General features: G+C 44.3%; 1 long non-coding RNA gene across 1 annotated transcript in view; it reads left to right on the top strand.

Annotated features, from left to right (window-relative positions):
• The first annotated feature begins 5,816 nt into the window (after positions 1 to 5,816).
• The window catches only part of LOC109571677 (uncharacterized), a 28,783-nt gene continuing 14,810 nt past the window's right edge, over positions 5,817 to 19,789 (top strand). Inside the window, exons 1-4 of the long non-coding RNA XR_011561524.1 lie at positions 5,817 to 9,232; positions 11,464 to 11,624; positions 12,793 to 12,962; positions 13,419 to 13,474. This is a non-coding gene — a long non-coding RNA (uncharacterized lncRNA). The remainder of the gene's footprint in view (positions 9,233 to 11,463; positions 11,625 to 12,792; positions 12,963 to 13,418; positions 13,475 to 19,789) is intronic.

Genomic DNA, 19,789 nt, shown 5'->3' with positions numbered 1-19,789 from the left:
GGGGCGGACCCCCGCGCGCGGAGTACTGCGGAACGACCGAGTCGCTGTCTAATGGCTCTGTCTCAGTTTGTGTGTTTTGTAGGCGAGGGACTGCCAGAAGCAATAGGGTTGGAGTTGGGGAGTGTGGAGTTTGTGAAGTCCTGGAATAGAGCGAGACGAGTCGACTTGGAGAGGACGCAGGGAGGTTGGGGACGCGAGGAGGGTGGAAATGGGTTTGGGGATGGTGGTGGTGGTGGAGGAAATGAGTTCTGTACGATCCCTAATCATTGCTCTCTACAGGGTCAGCGGAGGCACGGAAGTTGGGGTAGGAAGTTCTTGTTTGTCTCTACTGCTAGCTAGCTGTGTGATCTCGCTTAAGGCACTTTCCACCTCGGGGCCTCACTTTTCCCGTGTACTGTGAGTGGGGTTGGGCTTGATGGTCTCTGAAATACTAGGTTCTGTCAATAAGGTAAAAGGCAAGGAATGGATTATTATTGCCCTGGAGATGGGTTCAAGAAATGTGGCTGGAAGGCCTGGTGGAGATCTCTTACAAGTGATCCGATGGTGCACAGAATCATGCAGCCTGAACTTTTGCCCAGTGCTGAGCCTGGGCTGGGTGCTGCTCTGGAAGGAAAAGCAGTATGACACTTTTCTTCTAAGCAGGTGGTTCTCAGTTTTCAGTACGGTATGCTGCTGCTGCTGCTAAGTTGCTTCAGTCGTGTCCAACTCTGCGACCCCAAAGACGGGATTCCACCAGGCTCCCCCGTCCCTGGGATTCTCCAGGCAAGAACACTGGAGTGGGTTGCCACTTCCTTCTCCAATGCATGAAAGTGAAAAGTGCAAGTGAAGTCGCTCAGTCGTGTCTGACTCTTAGCGACCCCATGGAATGCAGCCTACCAGGCTCCTCCGTCCATGGGATTTTACAGGCAAGAGTACTGGAGTGGGGTGCCATTGCTCCCTTTAAAGGAAAAGTTTTCTCAAGGAACCCTGGGAGTATGTCCATACATTCTAGTTTTAGAAACATTGGCTTAAGTTTCTTTGAGTGGTGACCTTGCGTCATTTGATATTAAACATTAGACTGCAGGCCCTGATATTGGGTGACTTGTCTAGCATTTACCTTATATGTATATTGCCACCAAAATGGAAACAGCATTGAAACCAAAATGTGTTGCACTTGCAGACCCCTGAAAATACCTAGGAATCTCTGGGACTAAGTTTAAGAAACTGCTCTTGGGGTTAGTTATGTGAACTATCATTCCTTGTTGTTCAGTTGCTAAGTCGGGTCTGATTCTTTTCGACCTTTAGCACATCAGGCTCCTCTGTCCTTCACTATCTCTTGGAGTTTGGTCAAATTCATGTCCTTTGTGTTGGTGATGCTCTCTAACCATTTCATCTTCTGCCACCCCCTTCTCCTCTTGCCTTCAGTCTTTCCCAGCATCAGGGTCTTTTCCAGTGAGTTGGCTCTTCCCATCAGGTGGCCAAAGTATTGGAGCTTCAGCTTTAGCATCAGTTCTTCCAATGCATATTCAGGGTTGATTTCCTTTAGGATGGACTGGTTGGATCTCCTTGCAGTCCAAGGGACTCTCAAGAGTCTTCTCCAGCACCACAGTTTGAAAGAATTAATTCTTCTTTGCTCAGCCTCCTTTATGGTCCAACTATCACTTCCATACATGACTACTGGAGAAACTATAGCTTTGACTATACAGACCTTTGTTGACAAAGTGATGTCTCTGCTTTTGAATACACTGTCTAGATTTGTCATGACTTTCCTTCTAAGGAGCAAGCATCTTTTAATTTCATAGTTGCAGTCACTGTCTGCAGTGATTTTGAAGCCCAAGAAAATAAAATCTGTCACTGCTTCCACTTTTTCCCCATCTATTTGCCATGAAGTGATGGGACCAGATGCCATGATCTTGATTTTTTGAATGCTGAGTTTTAAGCCAGCTTTTTACTTTCCTCTTTCACCCTCATCAAGAGGCTCTTTAGTTCCTTTTCACTTTCTGCCATTAGATTGGTATCATCTGCTTATCTGAGGTTGTTGGCATTTTTCTCATCAATCTTGATTCCAGCTTGTGATTCATCCAGCCCAGCATTTCACATGACATACTCTGCCTATAAGTTAAATAAGCAGGGTGACAATATGCAGCCTTGACAAACCCCTTTCCCAATTTGGAACCAGTCCCTTGTTCATGTCCAGTTCTAACAGTTGCTTCTTGATCTGCATACAAGTTTCTCAGGAGACAAATAAGGTGGTCTGGTACTCCCATCACTTTAAGAATTTTCTACAGTTTGTTGTGATCCACACAAAGTGAACTAACATATCTGTATTTTAAAACAGCATACAACAGCAGAAGATAGCAAGAGCCAATTTCAGAGCTATACGCAAGCAGGCCCTTTTGAGCAGGACCTTTGTGATTATGGAGATAAGGGAGAAGGCAAACCTCAGTTTTTTAGGACTTTTTCAAGGGTTGTTAGGAGTTTTAACTTCCAAGTTGACCCTAGATGAGTCTCCTGTAGAATTCTATGATTGTGGTGGCGTGAGCACTCCCTGAACTGCAGTTATTCCATAGTCCCTGATTACTAAATTCTTTTTAAAAAGCAAACAAACTACTTAATTGTCCTTAGGAAATAATTGTATATGTATGCAGAGAGATACCTGTCCTTACAGGTATGTTATTGTGATTGTTGTTTAGCAGAAATTTGAAAACTTTTGAAAATAAGGGATTAAACAAATGAAGTATGTGCTAATTAATTAGGTTAATTAAATGCATTATAATCACAGGATAAGCTTCAAAAATTCATATTCTTTGCCATCCCTGGAGATTCTTATTTAGTTGGTGGGGAGAAGGCAATGGCACCCCACTCCAGTACTCTTGCCTGTAAAATCCCATGGACGGAGGAGCCTGGTAGGCTGCAGTCCATGGGGTCGCTAGGAGTCGGACACGACTGAGCGACTTCCCTTTCACTTTTCACTTTCATGCATTGGAGAAGGAAATGGCAACCCACTCCAGTGTTCTTGCCTAGAGAATCCCAGGGACGGGGGAGCCTGGTGGGCTGCCGTCTATGGGGTCACACAGAGTCAGACACGACTGAAGCGACTTAACAGCAGCAAAGAATTTTCCCAGGTGATTTTGTTGAATAAGTTTGGAAACTATAGTATGGTATCTTTATATAACTTATATCATGGAATACCATGCAGCCATTAATCAAATGACGTTCTATTTTTTAAAAAGTGTTCAAAATATTAAAGTATATAACCAAATAGTACAAATAGTATATACACAAAAAGGATTGAAAAGAACTATAATAATATACTGAAAGTTTCTATACCTGTGTAAGTGAACTTGTGAGAGATTCTTTTTTTGTCCCTTTTCTAAATTTTACTCAGTGAAAATAAGACTTCCTTAAATTTTTTCTTTATAGCTTTGAAACACGGATACCCGTTTTTCCCACTAGCAGCCTTGCAAGCGATCCATGGGAAGTCAAGCTTTGTTAGTATCATGCAGGTGACTTTCCCCTATCCCTGAACAACTTATTGTAAAGAACTTCAAATATGCAGAAAAATGGAAAGAAGTCTATAGTGACTATTCTTATGCTCTTAGATTATACAGTTAACATTTTGTTATATTTGTACAAGTTTCTTTTGATTGCTGCTTTAAGACACTCAGGCTATTAGATTGAGCACTCAAAGAAAATTTCATATGCAAAGTCAAAAAGATTAAGCCTCAGCTATTAAATAAGTGCATATCCATGAAAATTAGGACACTTCTTGTAAATAAACACAACTAAATCAATAGAAATAATTTATCTAACAGCCTCTGACAATACAGTGGAAAAAAATTTTTTTTCTGCATTCCTTTTCCTCCACTTTTGGATTAAAGAAAGACATCGTTACTAGTAGAGTTTCTGCCATTCCTTTAAATGTAAGAAAAGGTAATGATCCTGAAGAAACACCAGCACACCTGCAGTGAGAGCATGGAAAGCTTTCATTTCAATGAAAGTTGCAATCCTCAAAGTTCAAAAAAGTCAGCATGTTATTTTATATATTGTACATACTTATATATGTGTATATACATAGATACACATATGTATATACACATTCATACACATATTTGTAAATTTTTATTCTGTGTTTCCTTTAAATGATTAAAGAGGGATAAGGCCTGTCTGTGCTGCTTTTCTACAACAGGAAGGCCTTGTCTGCAATGGGTTGGCAGCAGTACCTGCTTCCTAGGGTGCCTGTGAGCACCCAGTGAGATGATGCCCATGTTCAGTGGCGTGGCATAGATAGCACAGTTTGAGAAATGAGGGTTATTATCTTCCTCCCTACAAAGCTGAAAGTCCCTCAGGCTCAAGGTTATGAACATCCCTGGCCCTGCTTTGCCTCTGGTCTGTAAACTGGTCCAGATGTGGCACATGGACAAGAGGAGCTGGGAATGATGGTGGTGTCAGGGTGACCTGGACACAGCGGCCCCAGCGATCATTCTTTAGGCTTACTCGTGTCACTGCCCACTCTGGGAGATTGAAGAGACTAGGCAGTAAGGTCCTAGCGTGGACACTGGACGTTTCTTTCAGGCAAACCCTCTCCTGCTGGGTAACTGGGTGTTTTAGCTACAAGAAGCAAAGAACTGGCGTGTAAAGGAGGATGCCATGTCAATCTCTCTGGTCAAGAGGCAGTGCCACGCTCTAAATCAATTTCAGATCAGCCATTTAGGTTTTTGAATAGCAAGGACTATAATACATGTCATGTGTGGTCAAATTGCAGTGTCTGAAAGCCAGATCACTCAGTCAACATCCAGATGTCACACTTCAAGGCTACCTTGATCCCACAGGTCTAAAATGCAACTTTTATAGATCTGCCCAGTTCCCTGAAGAAATTTCATGCTGAGCTGAACCCCCTGGGAAATGCTTGGTTTTGGTTTTCATGATGCAGTATCTACATGGGATTCCCTGGTGGCTCAGTGGTAAAGATTTCTACCTGCAATGCTGGAGACCCAGGTTTGGTCTCTGGGTCAGGAAGATCCCCTGGAGAAGGAAATGGCAACCCACTCCAGTACTCGTGCCTGGGAAACCCACAGAAAGAGGAGCCTGGAGGGCTACAGTCCATGGGATCACAAAAGAGACACGATTGAGCAACTAAACAACAACATCTGAACACACAGGAGGCTCTTTGGGGTCTTAAGAGGTCTCCTTCGGTGGATGTGTGGGGTAGATCTTGAGGCACTTGAAGGATTTATAGGGAAACCTCTGTGGGCTTCATGGGCGTGTGTGCATGCAGCTCCTATTTCTCCTTACTTGTGCTTAACTTTGGGGGAGTTGTCATTGGCTCCTGGCTGAAGAGCTGTGTGTTTACATATGTGTGTGTCCAGGCTAGTTCAAAATGTGGGGAACTGGGAAGGAGAAGGAGCTGATATAACATCACCTCAAATGAATTGGGATGGACTGGAAAGTGAAGAGACCCCTGTTTTTTGTATTGAGTCTCAAAGCCCTATGGGAAGTAGGGGTGGTCTTCTCCCTTCTCTTCTGTTCTTTAATATACACCATACAGCTTCAGTTCAGTCACTCAGTCGTGTCCAACTCTTTACGACCCCGTAAATTGCAGCACGCCAGGCCTCCCTGTCCATCACCAACTCCTAGAGTTCACTCAAACTCACGTCCATTGAGTCAGTAATGCCATCCATTCATCCCATCTTCTGTCGTCCCCTTCTCCTCCTGCCCTTAATCCTTCCCAGCATCAGAGTCTTTTCCAATGAGTCAACTCTTTGCATGAGGTGGCCAAAGTACTGGAGCTTCAGCTTTAGCATCATTCCTTCCAAAGAACACCCAGGGCTGATCTCCTTTAGAATGGACTGGTTGGATCTCCTTGCAGTCCAAGGGACTCTCAAGAGTCTTCTCCAACACCACACTTCAAAAGCATCAATTCTTTGGCGCTCAGCTTTCTTCACAGTCCAACTCTCACATCCATACATGACTACTGGAAAAACCAAAGCCTTGACTAGACCGACCTTTGTTGGCAAAGTAATGTCTCTGCTTTTGAATATGCTATCTAGGTTGGTCATAACTTTTCTTCCAAGGAGTAAGCGTCTTTTAATTTCATGGCTGCAGTCACCATCTGCAGTGATTTTGGAGCCTCCAAAAATAAAGTCTGACACTGTTTCCACTGTTTCCCCATCTATTTCCCATGAAGTGATGGGACATACAGCTTAAGATGTAAAAAAAAAAAAAAAAAAAAAACAAAACAAACAAAAAACATGGTATATAGGACATGGGAACTGTGACCATAATCAAGAGAAAAGAATGGCCACTACTAGAACTGTAGATGACCCAGATGTTTGAATTGAAAGACACAGCCTTTAAAAACTATTATAGGACTTGCCTGTTGGGACAGTGGATAAGAATCCACTTGCCAGAGCAGGGGACACAGGTTTTATCCCTGATCTGGGGAAGTTTCCACATGCTGCGGAGCAACTAAGCTTGTGAGCTTCAGCTACTGAAGCCTGTGCACTCGGCCCACGAGCCACACCTGCCGAGCCCGCGTGCTGCAACTATCGAAGCCCGTGCACCTAGAGCCGAGCCTGTGCTCAGCAGCAAGAGAAGCCACCACAGTGAAAAGCCACGCACTGCATGAAGAGTAGCCCCTGTCTCTGGAACTAGGGAAAGCCCATGCACAGCAACAACAACCCAGCACGACCAAAGAAATAATAAAGAAATAAAATGGAATACTATTACAAATACATCAAATAGCTTAGAGGAAAAGAAGGGGGAAAATGGGTGTAAAGATGAGGAATTTCAGCAGAGATGTGGGAATTCGGAGCTGAAGAAAACACTTTCCATGTTCCCTGTGATGGAGCAATATTGCAGTTGCTTGCGTGTTCAAACTTAACATTTTCATAACTACTGAGAATATGTTCCACATTCACCCTTCTTTTTAAATCATCTGATAAACATTTGTCTCGTGTAAGCCCCGAGGTTTCTCTAGACCCTTGTGTTTTGCTTGAAGGAGTCCTGGGGACTCTTATTTCAGCTCTCGTGTAACCTGGTGCTAGAGGACTCAGGTCCTGGGAAAGGTCCTCCATGTGCCCTCTGTCCCTGGGGCTGCTCCACCTGGATGGGAGCCCTCTGAGCAGTCTCAGGCATCTGAAGCCCTGGGACGTGGAGCTGGCCAGCAGGAGAATGATTCAGGCTGGACTCTGAATTGTTTTCTATCTTCCCCGTATTACCCACATTCACAAGGCTGTCAGTGAAGTATTGGTGACCAGGCCCTCTTTATTCAGAGCGCTAGTCTTCCGTCAGGGCTTGGGGGCTGGGTGCTGCAGCCCTCTTTGTGAGCTTGGAGTGGCTTCTCTGTCTCAGGCCTTTGGATTCGGTGGGGACCCCCAGGAGCTAAATGTATTGATGGAGGATACATCTTTAACACACACCTGGACACCTGTTGATCTTTGCTTTTGGAGCATCAGTGAAGGAGGCCTCCACACTTTGCCCATAGGAGCCAAGAGGAGGGCTTCAGTCAGCCTGACACTGGGTTGGGCAGTATGAGAACCTGAGGTGGGGGAGGCTCCAGGTGTCAAAGAAAGGACATATATATATATATATATATATATATATATATATATATATAATATTTGTACATTGAATTTTTAATCTGTTCTATATTTCTTCTGCCCTGTGCTCGTTGACTTAGGTATCAAAGAAAGCTATGAAGTCCTCCTCAAGGGAAAAAACCCTCCCCTAGTGGGAAAAAATGCCTTTTTGAAAAAGTTCACAATAAATTCTACCAAGAAATGATAGTCGGTGGTCTCAGCATACTTAATGCTGTGTATAATCCTAGTAACGACATTGAAAGGGCTGGAACGTGTTCCTGGTGGGAGAGAAGGCTGCTGGCAAAGTGATGATTGTAAAGTAATGCTGTTACAGTGGACACACGGGGACATCTGGGAAGGCGTCCTCTTGTACACAGTTCATCTCCCTTCTCACAACATAGATCTGATGGCTGCGTGCAGCTTGGTTGAGCTGATTGCCAAGGACTGACCCAGTGGCCAGGCTCCCGTTGGATTCTGATCTTTGCTTCTCTTGCTTTCCCATTCTGTCCAATCCCAGAAAGCTCCTCTTCGTCCTCAAGGACATGGACAACGTGGAGACTGATCTGACTGTCGATCATGAATCCGCCGTGTGCGGCGAGAGCAGAAAGCAGGTGTCGCTGACGCTGCTCCTGTCCTGTTTGGTGAAAAGAAAGATGGTGCCAGGCTCCTCATTCCTTGTCCCCTCCCGGCCTGAACATGAGGCTGCCAGGAGAGCATTCACAAAGGAGAACAACTACTCCGTGACCCTGAAGTTCCCCAATGAAAAGAGGAGGAAGTACTTCACCTTATTCTTCAAGGACAGATGGAAGGCCCTGACTGCCCTCAGCTGGTGCAAGAGAAGGATGCGTTTGTGGACCTGTGCCACGTGCCCAGCTTATGCTGGGTCACTTGCATGGCCCTAAGTTGGCAGATGGAGACGGGATGATGGGAAATTCTCATGCCAAATGCTTACTGACTTATATGCCTGCTTTCTTTCCAACACACTGGCATGGAAGTCTGCAGTTAGCGCCCGTCGGTGCTGCCGAGTCCTCCTGGAGTGCCAGTGTTTGCTGGCCTTGGAAGGGTTGTGTCATCCTGTGTTTTAGTAATGGGGACCTCGGGAGTGCTGGGTTTACTGCTGCTCATGTTCCTGAGTTGAAGGCCCTGAAGATTCTTTTGCCAAGCAGCAACCATAAAGACCATCACATGTTCGTACACTTGAAAATCCAGGAGTCGTACATCCATAGCATATATGCTGATATTAACTGAGTGTCTGATTCCTTCCATCTGTGAATTGTATAAAGAGAGAAGAGAAAGACACAATGACTTTAGCCCGGTAATTACTTCTGTTTTCGGTCTTCTTAATGAGAAAAATTTTTGAGACAGCCTTTGACTATCACCTGTTGACAGGAGAATTTAATCAGTACTTCCTAGAGAAAATGAAATAATTTGGGTGATAATCCAAAAGCAGTGGAGCACCACATGCCTCTGTTCTGTTGTCTCGTTGAGAATCAGGATGAAGAATTTGTAAAACGGATAACGGGCTCTATTTTAGAAGTTACCACTTATATTCAAAAACACAAAGATCTCTTGGTTTCATTATATTGTCTGGAGCATTGCCATTTTCTACAGAAAACTGAGTTGAGTATTCAATACATCTTTAAAGACACACAGCCAAAAAGGCTAACTTCCAGGTGAGTTTTCTTTTCTTTCTTTTTTAAAAAAAATTTTAAGGATTTAAATTATTACTTTGGCCACCTGATGCCAAGAACTGACTCATTGGAAAAGCCCCTGATGCTGGGAAAAATTGAGGGCAGGAGGAGAAGGGGACGACAGAGGATGAGATGGCTAGATGGCATCACCGGCTCAATGGACATGGGTTTGGGTGGACTCCTGGAGTTGGTGATGGACAGGGAGGCCTGGCGTGCTGCGGTTCATGGGGTCGCAAAGAGTTGGACACAACTGAGTGACTGAACTCAAATGAATTATTACTTAAATATTTTAAATTTATTTTAATTGGGGGATAATTGCTTTACAACGTTCTGTTGGTTTCTGCCGTATAGCAACACGCATCAGCCGTAGATACGTATATGTCTCCTCTCTCTTGAACCTCCCCCCCACCTCCTACCCCATCCCGCCCCTCTTGGTCATCACAGAGCATTGGATTTGAGCTCCCTGTGTCATACAGCAGATTCCCACTGGCTATCTGATTTTCCACATGGTAACGTATGTTTCCATGCTATTCTCTCAGTTCGTCCCACCCTCTTCTTCCCCTGCTGTGCTCACAAGTCTGTTCTCTGTGTCTGCATCTCTCTCCTGCTCTGCAAATCGGTTCATCAGTAACATCTTTCTAGATCCATATATATGTGTTAATATATGATATTTTGTTTTTCTTTCTGACTTACTTCACTCTGTATAATAGCTCTAGGTTCATCCACCTCATTAGAACCGACTCAAATGCTTTCCTTTTTATGGCTGAGTAATATTCCATTGTATATATGTACTGCAACTTCTTTATCCAGTCACCTGTCAATGGACATATAGGTTGCTTCCATGTCCTAGAATAATGCTGCGATGAACACTGGGATACATGTGTCTGTGTGTCTGGGCACAGGTGGAGTCCTCTAAAAAAAGTTGCTCATTCCTGTATTCCTAAGGCCTGCCCATAATTCTACTGCTTGTTGACTATAACAAGAGACTGAAGGCCATGAAGAAATTGATCTAGTCTCTTATTGAACCAATGATTTTTAAAATCTCTCTATTTCTGTTTAACTCAGGGTTTCTGGGTTAAATGTCAATATTAATGACATTTTGAGCCAGATAATTCTTTGTGGTCAGGGACTGCCCTGTTCAGTAGTAATACTGACCTCTACCCACAAGAAAACACTAGAACTTATTCCCTCTCTCCAGTGGTGATGATAAAACATATCTTCAGACATTGCCAAGTGTCCAAAACGTCCCTTCTTTAAGAATCACTGGTTTGACCTCTGCTTTTCAGTTGTGCAGAGGAACTGAAGTCACGCTCATGAATTTCTTAGAGATGTTCATAGTTGTACGAGTCATGCTTGCGAATTTCTTAGAGATGTTCATAGTTGTAGGTAACGTGCAACGTGTGTCATTCATATTGATGTTTCTTAATAATGAGCATCCTCACACTCAAAGACGCTGCCCTCCATAAGTTGTATCTCGCCTGCCTACAGACGCAGTGACTACTGATGCTTTTGTGGGTCTATCGTCTTTCACACTTCACCATACTTTATTTCTTCCAAGTATTAAGTCTGAGTCAGGTAACAGGCACTCTCCAAAGATATTTTATTTACTTACTTATGTACTTATTTATTTACTTTTTAAAGATTTATTTATTTATTTTGTTTTTGGCTGTGCTGGGTGTTCATTGCTGTGCGGGCTTTTCTCACTGTGGCGAGTGGGAGCTCCCCTCCAGCTGCAGTGCATGGGCTCCTCATTGTGGTGGCTTCTCTTGTTTCGGAGCGCAGGCTCTCGGGCGCTCAGGCTTCAGTGGTTGCAGCACTTGGGCTCAGTAGCTGTGGCTCCCGGGCTCTAGAGTGCAGGCTCAATAGTTGTGGTGCACGGGTTTAGTTGCTCTGCAGTACGTGGGATCTTCCCGGACCAGAGATTGAACCGATGTCACTCTTGCATTGCAAGGAGGATTATTAACCACTGGACCACCAGGGAAGGCCCCTTATTCATTTACTTACTTATTTGCCTGTCTGCAAGCCACACAACTTGTGGGATCTTAGTTCCCCAACAAAGACTCTAACTCACACCCTCGGCAGTGAAAGTGCAGAGTCCTGACCACTGGCCCTCCAGAGAATTCCCTGAGAAGATACTTTAGAGTATGTGTTATCTTTGAAATGGCTGGAGTTGAATTTGTTCCTCTAGAGAATGATGTTTTTCCTCCAAGTAGTACAATGAGGACCCTTGCCTGTTGGAGAGACCTCTGCAACCTACTGCACACTAAGGAGAGCCTCTGGGAGCTGGAAATCCGTAACAGTGACCTTGATGACGTGTCAGAACGGATCCTGTGAAAGCTCTGAAACATCCCTGCTGTCGCCTTCAGATACTCTGGTAGGTGCTGGTTTACCCCACCTCAGATGTTCCCCCGGGAATAATAGTTACCCCCTTCCATCTCTGGGTTTCCCAGGTGGCTCAATGGTAAAGAATCCGCCTGCCAATGCAGGAAGATGTGGGTTCCATCCCTGGGTCTGGATGATCCCCTGGAGAAGGAAATGGCAGTCCACTCCAGAATTCTTGCCTGGGAAATCCCATGGTCAGAGGAGCCTTGTGGGCTGTAGTCCGTGAAGTCACAAAGAGTTGGACAGGACTGACTGAGCATGCATGCATCTATTTATCTGCACCAAGCCTTAGTTGCGGCATGCGAGCTCTTACTGATGGCATGTGGTTCCTAGTTCCCTGACTGGGGATTGAATCTGGGCCCCCTGTATTGGGAGTGCAGAGTCTTAGCCACTGGACCACCAGGGAAGTCCCCATCTCCCCATATTTGAAAGGCTTCCTATCAGAGCCTGGTATAGATCGAATAGAATATTCTTCATACATAGCTTATGTTACAAATGGTTATCTGACATTGAGATGATCAGCGGAGAAGTTCTTTTCCCCTGTTGTCATTGTTCAGTCATTCAGTCATGTCCGGCTCTTTGCAACCGCATGGACTACAGCACACCAGGCTTCCCTGTCTCTCACCATCTCCTGGAGTTTGCCCGAGTTCATGTCCATTGAATCAGTGATGGTATCCAACCATCTCATCCTCTCTCATCCCCTTCTCCTCCTGCCTTTACTCTTTCCCAGCATCAGGGTCTTTTCCAATAAGTCAACTCTGTGCATCAGATAATCAAAGTATTGGAGCTTCAGGCTTCAGCATCAGTCCTTCCAATGAATATTCAGGATTGATTTCCTTTAGGATTAACTGATTTGATCTCCTTATAGTCCAAGAAATACATATCTATTCCTTTTCAAATTCTTTTTTCCCATTTAAGGTAATGCATAATATTGAACAGAGTTCCCTGTGCTCTACAGTAGGTCCTTGGACAACCTGACTTTGAAATTAACAGACATCCCCTGACCTGGCTGGGAGTCTGAGGTGGAGAGCAACATGGGATAAATGCTGAGAATCTGTTTTGGCCTGAAGAGGGAGGGCAGGAAGAATGACACAGAGAAGAGGTGCATACTCTGTGTGGGACGGAGGCTGCAACTCTCCCGCTGTTTTGTCTTTCTGCAGGTTGACCTATGTCTCGGTGGGTACCCGGTTTGAAGACGTGTTCAAGTCTATTGTTCATAACCAGAATCTGATGTCCCTGAGCCTGGACCGTGTACCGCATTCCCTAGAGATGGTCTCACCTTTGGGTGAGGCCTTGGAGAACCTGGTTCATAGCATACACAGCACCTGAGGTGAGTTATTCCCTGTTGGGTGCTCACTGTCTGCAGGAGGGGGATGGCCGGACGTTGGCGGGCACAGGTACCCTTTCGATCATTCTTATTTGTCATTCAGTCGCTCAGTTGCATCCAGCTCTTTGCAACCCCGTGGACTCTACCTTCTGGGCTCCTCTGTCCATGGGGCTCTCCAGGCAAGAATACTGGGGTGGGTTGCCATGTCCTTCTCCAGGGGATCTTCCCAACCCAGAGATCAAATCCATGTCTCCTGCATTGGCAGGTGGATTCTTTACCATCTGAGCCGCCAGGGAAGCCCCCCCCCTAGATCATACCACCTGATATTTCTCCTGGATGCCTCTCATTCCTTAAATTTTTTAAGCACACGGCTTGTGTCTCTCCCAACATTTATCCCTGTCATTTTGGAAGGTTTTGATTTCTACATGGATGATTTTTCTTTTTTCTTTTTAACTGGAGGATAACTGCCTTACAGTGTTGCCTTGGTGTCTACCATACATCATCGTGAATTAGCCGTAAGTACGCATTTGCCCCCTCCCTCTGAGCCTCCCTCGCACGCATCCCTTCTGGGTCATCCCAGAGCACCAGGCTGGGCTTCTTGTATTGTACAACAGCTTCCCGCTAGTTGTACATGGATGATCTCTTCTATAACTTGGCTTCTCACTTCTTTGACCTGTATGTCTCTAATCATTCTTGTCCCTCTGCCCATTCTCAGGCATAGAACACCCTGGTCAAACCTTAGGGCCTGGGGCTTCCCTGGAGGTTCAGTGGCTGGGACTCCACGCTTCCACTGTAGCAGGCACGAGTTTGATCCCTGGTTGGGGAACTGAGGTCCTGCTTTTCTATTTTGTGGCCAAACATAGAAAAATAAATAAAGAAATAATAAAGAAAAAAAAAACTACCTTAGAACCTGCCTATATATAAAGTAGATAATCAATAAGAACCTACTCTATAGCACAGGGAACTCTACTCAATATTCTGTAATAACCTATATGGGAAAAGAACAGTTATATTTATATGTATAACTGAATCATTTTGGTACATACCTGAAACAGAGCATTATAAATCAACTATACTCCAATATAAAATAAAAATTTAAAAACTTAAAAAACATCCTTAGAGTTTGCCTGGTGGAAATTTTTTAATATTTATTTATTTCAATGGGAGGCTAGTTACTTTACAATATTGTAGTGGTTTTTGTCATACATTCACATGAATCAGCCACGGGTGTACATGCGTTCCCCATCCTGAACCTCCCTCCCACCTCCCTCCCCATCCCATCCCTCAGGGTCATCCCAGTGCACCAGCCCTAAGCACCCTGTCTGATGGAAATATTAAGCAAGTCAGAAAGATAATTTAACATCTTTGAGTAGCCACATTTGGGGAAAAAAAAGTAACAGGTAAAATTAGTTTTAATATCTTAATATCAAATTCAGTTCAGTTCAGTCACTCAGTCATGTCCGACTCTTTGAAACCCCATGGACTGCAGCACACCAGGCTTCCCTGTCCATCACCAACTCCTGGAGCCTGCTGAAACCCATATCCATTTAGTCAGTGATGCCTTCCAACCCTCTCATCCTCTGTCGTCCCCTTCTCCTCCTGCCTTCAATCTTTCCCAGCATCAGGGTCTTTTCCGATGAATCAGCTCTTAGCATAAGGTGGCCAAAGTATTGGAGCTTCAAAGCCATGGATACCTGGAAAAGAATATATTACTTCTGAGTTTCCCACAAATAGATAGCTTAGTAAGTTAATGTGAATATTTTTCAAGAATGACAGCAGTAGAAAAAAAATCTTTTCACAACCCCCAGAAGTCCTACCTTGTGCCCTAGGGGAAGATTTCCAAACCATAGATCTGAGATTAGCCTGCCATCTCTGCCAATGAAAATCTTTCTAGGGAGCGTTTATACTGCATGTGGACTGATGGCAGGTTTGAACTGGGTGTCAGTGCCGGTGAAAGTTCCGAGTCTGCATCCAGGGTGAGGGCGAGGTTCCACCCTGACTCGTACTGAGAAAGCCAAGCCCTGACCCTGTTGTTTGGTTGCTCAGTCATGTCTGAATCTTTGAGGTCCCATGGACTGCAGCACGCCGGGCCTCCCTGACCTTCACTGTCTCCCTGAGTTTGCTCAAATCCATGTTCATTGAGTTGGTGATGCCATCCACCCATTTCATCCTCTGTTCAGTCTTTTCCAGCATCAGGGTCTTTTCCAGTGAATCAGCTCTTAGCATCAGGTGGCCAAAGTATTGGTGCTTCAGCTTCATCATCAGTCCTTCCAATGAATATTCAGGGTTGATTTTGTTTAGGATTGACTGCTTTGCTCTCTCTTTCCTGTTGAGAAATCTATACCAGGCACTGTTCTTAGGGCTTTAAAGTCCTAGCCAACAGAGGCAGTCTTTCTGCAAAGCCCCTTGCTTAACTTCTAGATATTCTGGTTCATTCAGACCATAGCATTCTCACTGGCAAAAAACAAAACAAAACAAAAAAAAAACCAACAACAAAAAAAACCTTTGCTATTGTGTATTCCGGATCTGGGAAGAGGGTTGGAGGACAGGTCCAGAAACTTGTTATGAACAGGTGTCAGTTGTTAACTGTGGGGCCCAGGTCAGTGTTTCCTGGTGGCACTGCTGACATTTGAGACTAGATAGATGTCTGTGGTCAGGTATGTACTATAAGTTGTTGATGATCACTCCTGCCTTCCACCCCTTAAATTACAGTAGCAATGCCCTCTTTGTCTGGTTATTGAATTAATTGCTGTTTTAGTTGCCAAGTCGTGTCTGACTTTTTGCAACCCCATGGACTGTAGCCCACCAGGCTCTTCTATCCATGGGATTTCCCAGGCAAGAATACTGAAGTGGGTTGCCATGCTCTTCTCCAGGGGATCTTCCTGACCCAGGGATCTAATCCGAGTCTCCTGCATCGGCAGGCAGATTCTTTACCAGTGGGCCACCAGGGAATCCCAATATTGAATTAATAATCAACTCAATAAAAGTAGGTATGGCACCCATGGAAGGTGTATGGAGAAAGAATGAAATAATTATTTCTCCTGCTATGAAAATCAGACCTTCAAAGACAGGACCTGTGCCATATTAATTTTTTTCTAATATTCAGAATAGAAATGAAGGGATAGATTAAACAGGAAAAGATGATTGATTTGAGACATGTGTAGGAGCAGTGGCTGCGCTTTGCTAGAGCAGCCGTGAAGAGATACCCCACGTCCAAGGTAAGAGAAACCCAAGTAAGACGGTAGGTGTTGCAAGAGGGCATCAGAGGGCAGACAGACTGAAACCATACTCACAGAAAACTAGTCAATCTAATCACACTAGAACCACAGCCTTGTCTAACTCAGTGAAACTAAGCCATGCCCGTGGGGCCACCCAAGACGGGCAGGTCATGGTGGAGAGATCTGACACAATGTGGTCCACTGGAGAAGGGAATGCCAAACTACTTCAGTATTTTTGCCTTGAGAACCCCATGAACAGTATGAAAAGGCAAAATGATAGGATACTGAAAGAGGAACTCCCCGGGTCAGTAGGTGCCCAGTATGCTACTGGAGATCAGTGGAGAAATAACTCCAGAAAGAATGAAGGGATGGAGCCAAAGCAAAAACAATACCCAGTTGTGGATGTGACTAGTGATAGAAGCAAGGTCCGATGCTGTAAAGAGCAATATTGCATAGGAACCTGGAATGTCAGGTCCATGAATCAAGGCAAATTGGAAGTGGTCAAACAAGAGATGGCAAGAGTGAATGTCGACATTCTAGGAATCAGCGAACTCAAATGGACTGGAATGGGTGAATTTAACTCAGATGACCATTATATCTACTACTGCGGGCAGGAATCCCTCAGAAGAAATGGAGTAGCCATCATGGTCAACAAAAGAGTTCGAAATGCTGTACTTGGATGCAATCTCAAAAACGACAGAATGATCTCTGTTCGTTTCCAAGGCAAACCATTCAATATCGCGGTAATCCAAGTCTATGCCCCAACCAGTAATGCTGAAGAAGCTGAAGTTGAACGGTTCTAGGAAGACCTACGAGACCTTTTAGAACTAACACCCAAAAAAGATGTCTGTTTCATTATAGGGGACTAGAATGCAAAAGTAGGAAGTCAAGAAATACCTGGAGTAACAGGCAAATTTGGCCTTGGAATATGGAATGAAGCAGGGCAAAGACTAATAGAGTTCTGCCAAGAGAACGCACTGGTCATAGCAAATACCCTCTTCCAACAACACAAGAGAAGACTCTACACATGGACATCACCAGATGGTCAACACCAAAATCAGATTGATTATGTTCTTTGCAGCCAAAGATGGAGAAGCTTTATACAGTCAACAAAAACAAGACCAGGAGCTGACTGTGGCTCAGATCATGAACTCCTTATTGCCAAATTCAGACTGAAATTGAAGAAAGTAGGGAAAACCACTAGACCATTCAGGTATGACATAAATCAAATCCCTTATGATTATACAGTGGAAGTGAGAAATAGATTTAAGGGCCTAGATCTGATAGATAGAGTGCCTGATGAACTATGGACTGAGGTTCATGACATTGTACAGGAGACAGGGATCAAGACCATCCCCATGGAAAAGAAATGCAAAACAGCAAAATGGCTGTCTGGGGAAGCCTTACAAATAGCTGTGAAAAGAAGAGAAGCGAAAAGCAAAGGAGAAAAGGGAAGATATAAGCATCTGAATGCAGAGTTCCAAAGAATAGCAAGAAGAGATAAGAAAGCCTTTCTCAGCAATCAATGCAAAGAAATAGAGGAAAACAACAGAATGGGAAAGACTAGAGATCTCTTCAAGAAAATTAGAGATACCAAGGGAACATTTCATGCAAAGATGGGCTTGATAAAGGACAGAAATGGTATGGACCTAACAGATGCAGAAGATATTAAGAAGAGGTGGCAAGAATACACAGAAGAACTGTACAAAAAAGAGCTTCATGACCCAGATAATCATGATGGTGTGATCACTCACCTAGAGCCAGACATCCTGGAATGTGAAGTCAAGTGGGCCTTAGGAAGCATCACTATGAACAAAGCTATTGGAGGTGATGGAATTCCAGTTGAGCTCTTTCAAATCCTGAAAGATGATGCTGTGAAAGTGCTGCACTCAATATGCCAGCAAATTTGGAAAACTCAGAAGTGGCCACACTGCTGAGGACTGGAAAAGGTCAGTTTTCATTCCAGTCCCAAAGAAAGGCAATGCCAAAGACTGCTCAAACTATCACACAATTGCACTCATCTCACACGCTAGTAAAGTAATGCTCTAAATTCTTCAAGCCAGGCTTCAGCAATACATGAACTGTGAACTTCCAGATGTTCAAGCTGGTTTTAGAAAAGGCAGAGGAACCAGAGATCAAATTGCCAACATCCACTGGATCATGGAAAAAGCAAGAGAGTTCCAGAAAAACATCTATTTCTGCTTTATTGACTATGCCAAAGCCTTTGACTGTGTGGATCACAATAAACTGTGGAAAATTCTTCAAGAGATGGGCATACCAGACCACCTGACCTGCCTCTTGAGAAATTTGTATGCAGGTCAGGAAGCAACAGTTAGAACTGGACATGGAACAACAGACTGGTTCCAAATAGGAAAAGGAGTACTTCAAGGCTGTGTATTGTCACCCTGCTTATTTAACTTATAGGCAGAGTACATCATAAGAAACACTGGGCTTGAAGAAGCACAAGCTGGAATCAAGATTGCTGGGAGAAATATCAATAACCTCAGATATGCAGATGACACCACCCTTATAGCAGAATGTGAAGAGGAACTAAAAAGCCTCTTGATGGAGGTGAAAGAGGAGAGTGAAAAAGTTGGCTTAAAACTCAACATTCAGAAAATGAAGATCATGGCATCTGGTCCCATCACTTCATGGGAAATAGATGGGGAAACAGTGGAAACAGTGTCAGACTTTATTTTTTTGGGCTCCAAAATCACTGCAGATGGTGACTGCAGCCATGAAATTAAAAGACGCTTACTCCTTGGAAGGAAAGTTATGACCAACCTAGATAGCATATTCAAAAGCAGAGACATTACTTTGCCAACAAAAGTCCATCTAGTCAAGGCTATGGTTTTTCCAGTGGTCATGTATGGATGTGAGAGTTGGACTGTGAAGAAGGCTGAGCACCGAAGAATTGATGCTTTTGAACTGTGGTGTTGGAGAAGACTCTTGAGAGTCCCTCAGACGGCAAGGAGATCCAACCAGTCCATTCTGAAGGAGATCAGTCCTGGGATTTCTCTGGAAGGAATGATGCTAAGGCTCAAACTCCAGTACTTTGGCAACCTCATGCGAAGAGTTGACTCATTGGAAAAGACTCTGATGCTGGGAGAGATTGGGGGCAGGAGGAGAAGGGGACGACAGAGGATGAGATGGCTGGATGGCATCACTGACTCAACGGACGTGAGTCTGAGTGAATTCTGGGAGTTGGTGATGGACAGGGAGGCCTGGCGTGCTGCAATTCATGGGGTCGCAAAGAGTCAGACACTGAAGGGCTTGTAATCTATAAGCCTTGGGAAGTAATTGGTTGTGGTTGGCGGTAGATGCTAAGGGAAGTTACAGATAATTTCCACATTAACCTGATAAAAACAATGTTTACCTATTGAAATGAAGATGACAGAAGAATCAAAGCTGGTTTGAGTTTTAGGTGGAGTGAATTAGGCTTGGGGGACTCCTTAGTGAAAAAATTCTGAGAGTCTAAGAAAGTGAAAGTGTTAGTCGCTCAGTCATGTCCGAATATTTGTGACCTCGTGGACTGTATGTAGCCTGCCTTGGAATTCTCCAGGCAAGAATGCTAGAGTGGGCTGTTATTTCTTTCCAGGGGATCTTCCCAAC

Source organism: Bos indicus, chromosome 18 (assembly GCF_029378745.1).
Source record: "Bos indicus isolate NIAB-ARS_2022 breed Sahiwal x Tharparkar chromosome 18, NIAB-ARS_B.indTharparkar_mat_pri_1.0, whole genome shotgun sequence".
NCBI classification, from domain to species: Eukaryota; Metazoa; Chordata; class Mammalia; order Artiodactyla; family Bovidae; genus Bos; species Bos indicus.
The sequence above is the reverse complement of the archived record's forward strand: the minus strand, read 5'-3'. Positions and strand labels throughout refer to the sequence as shown.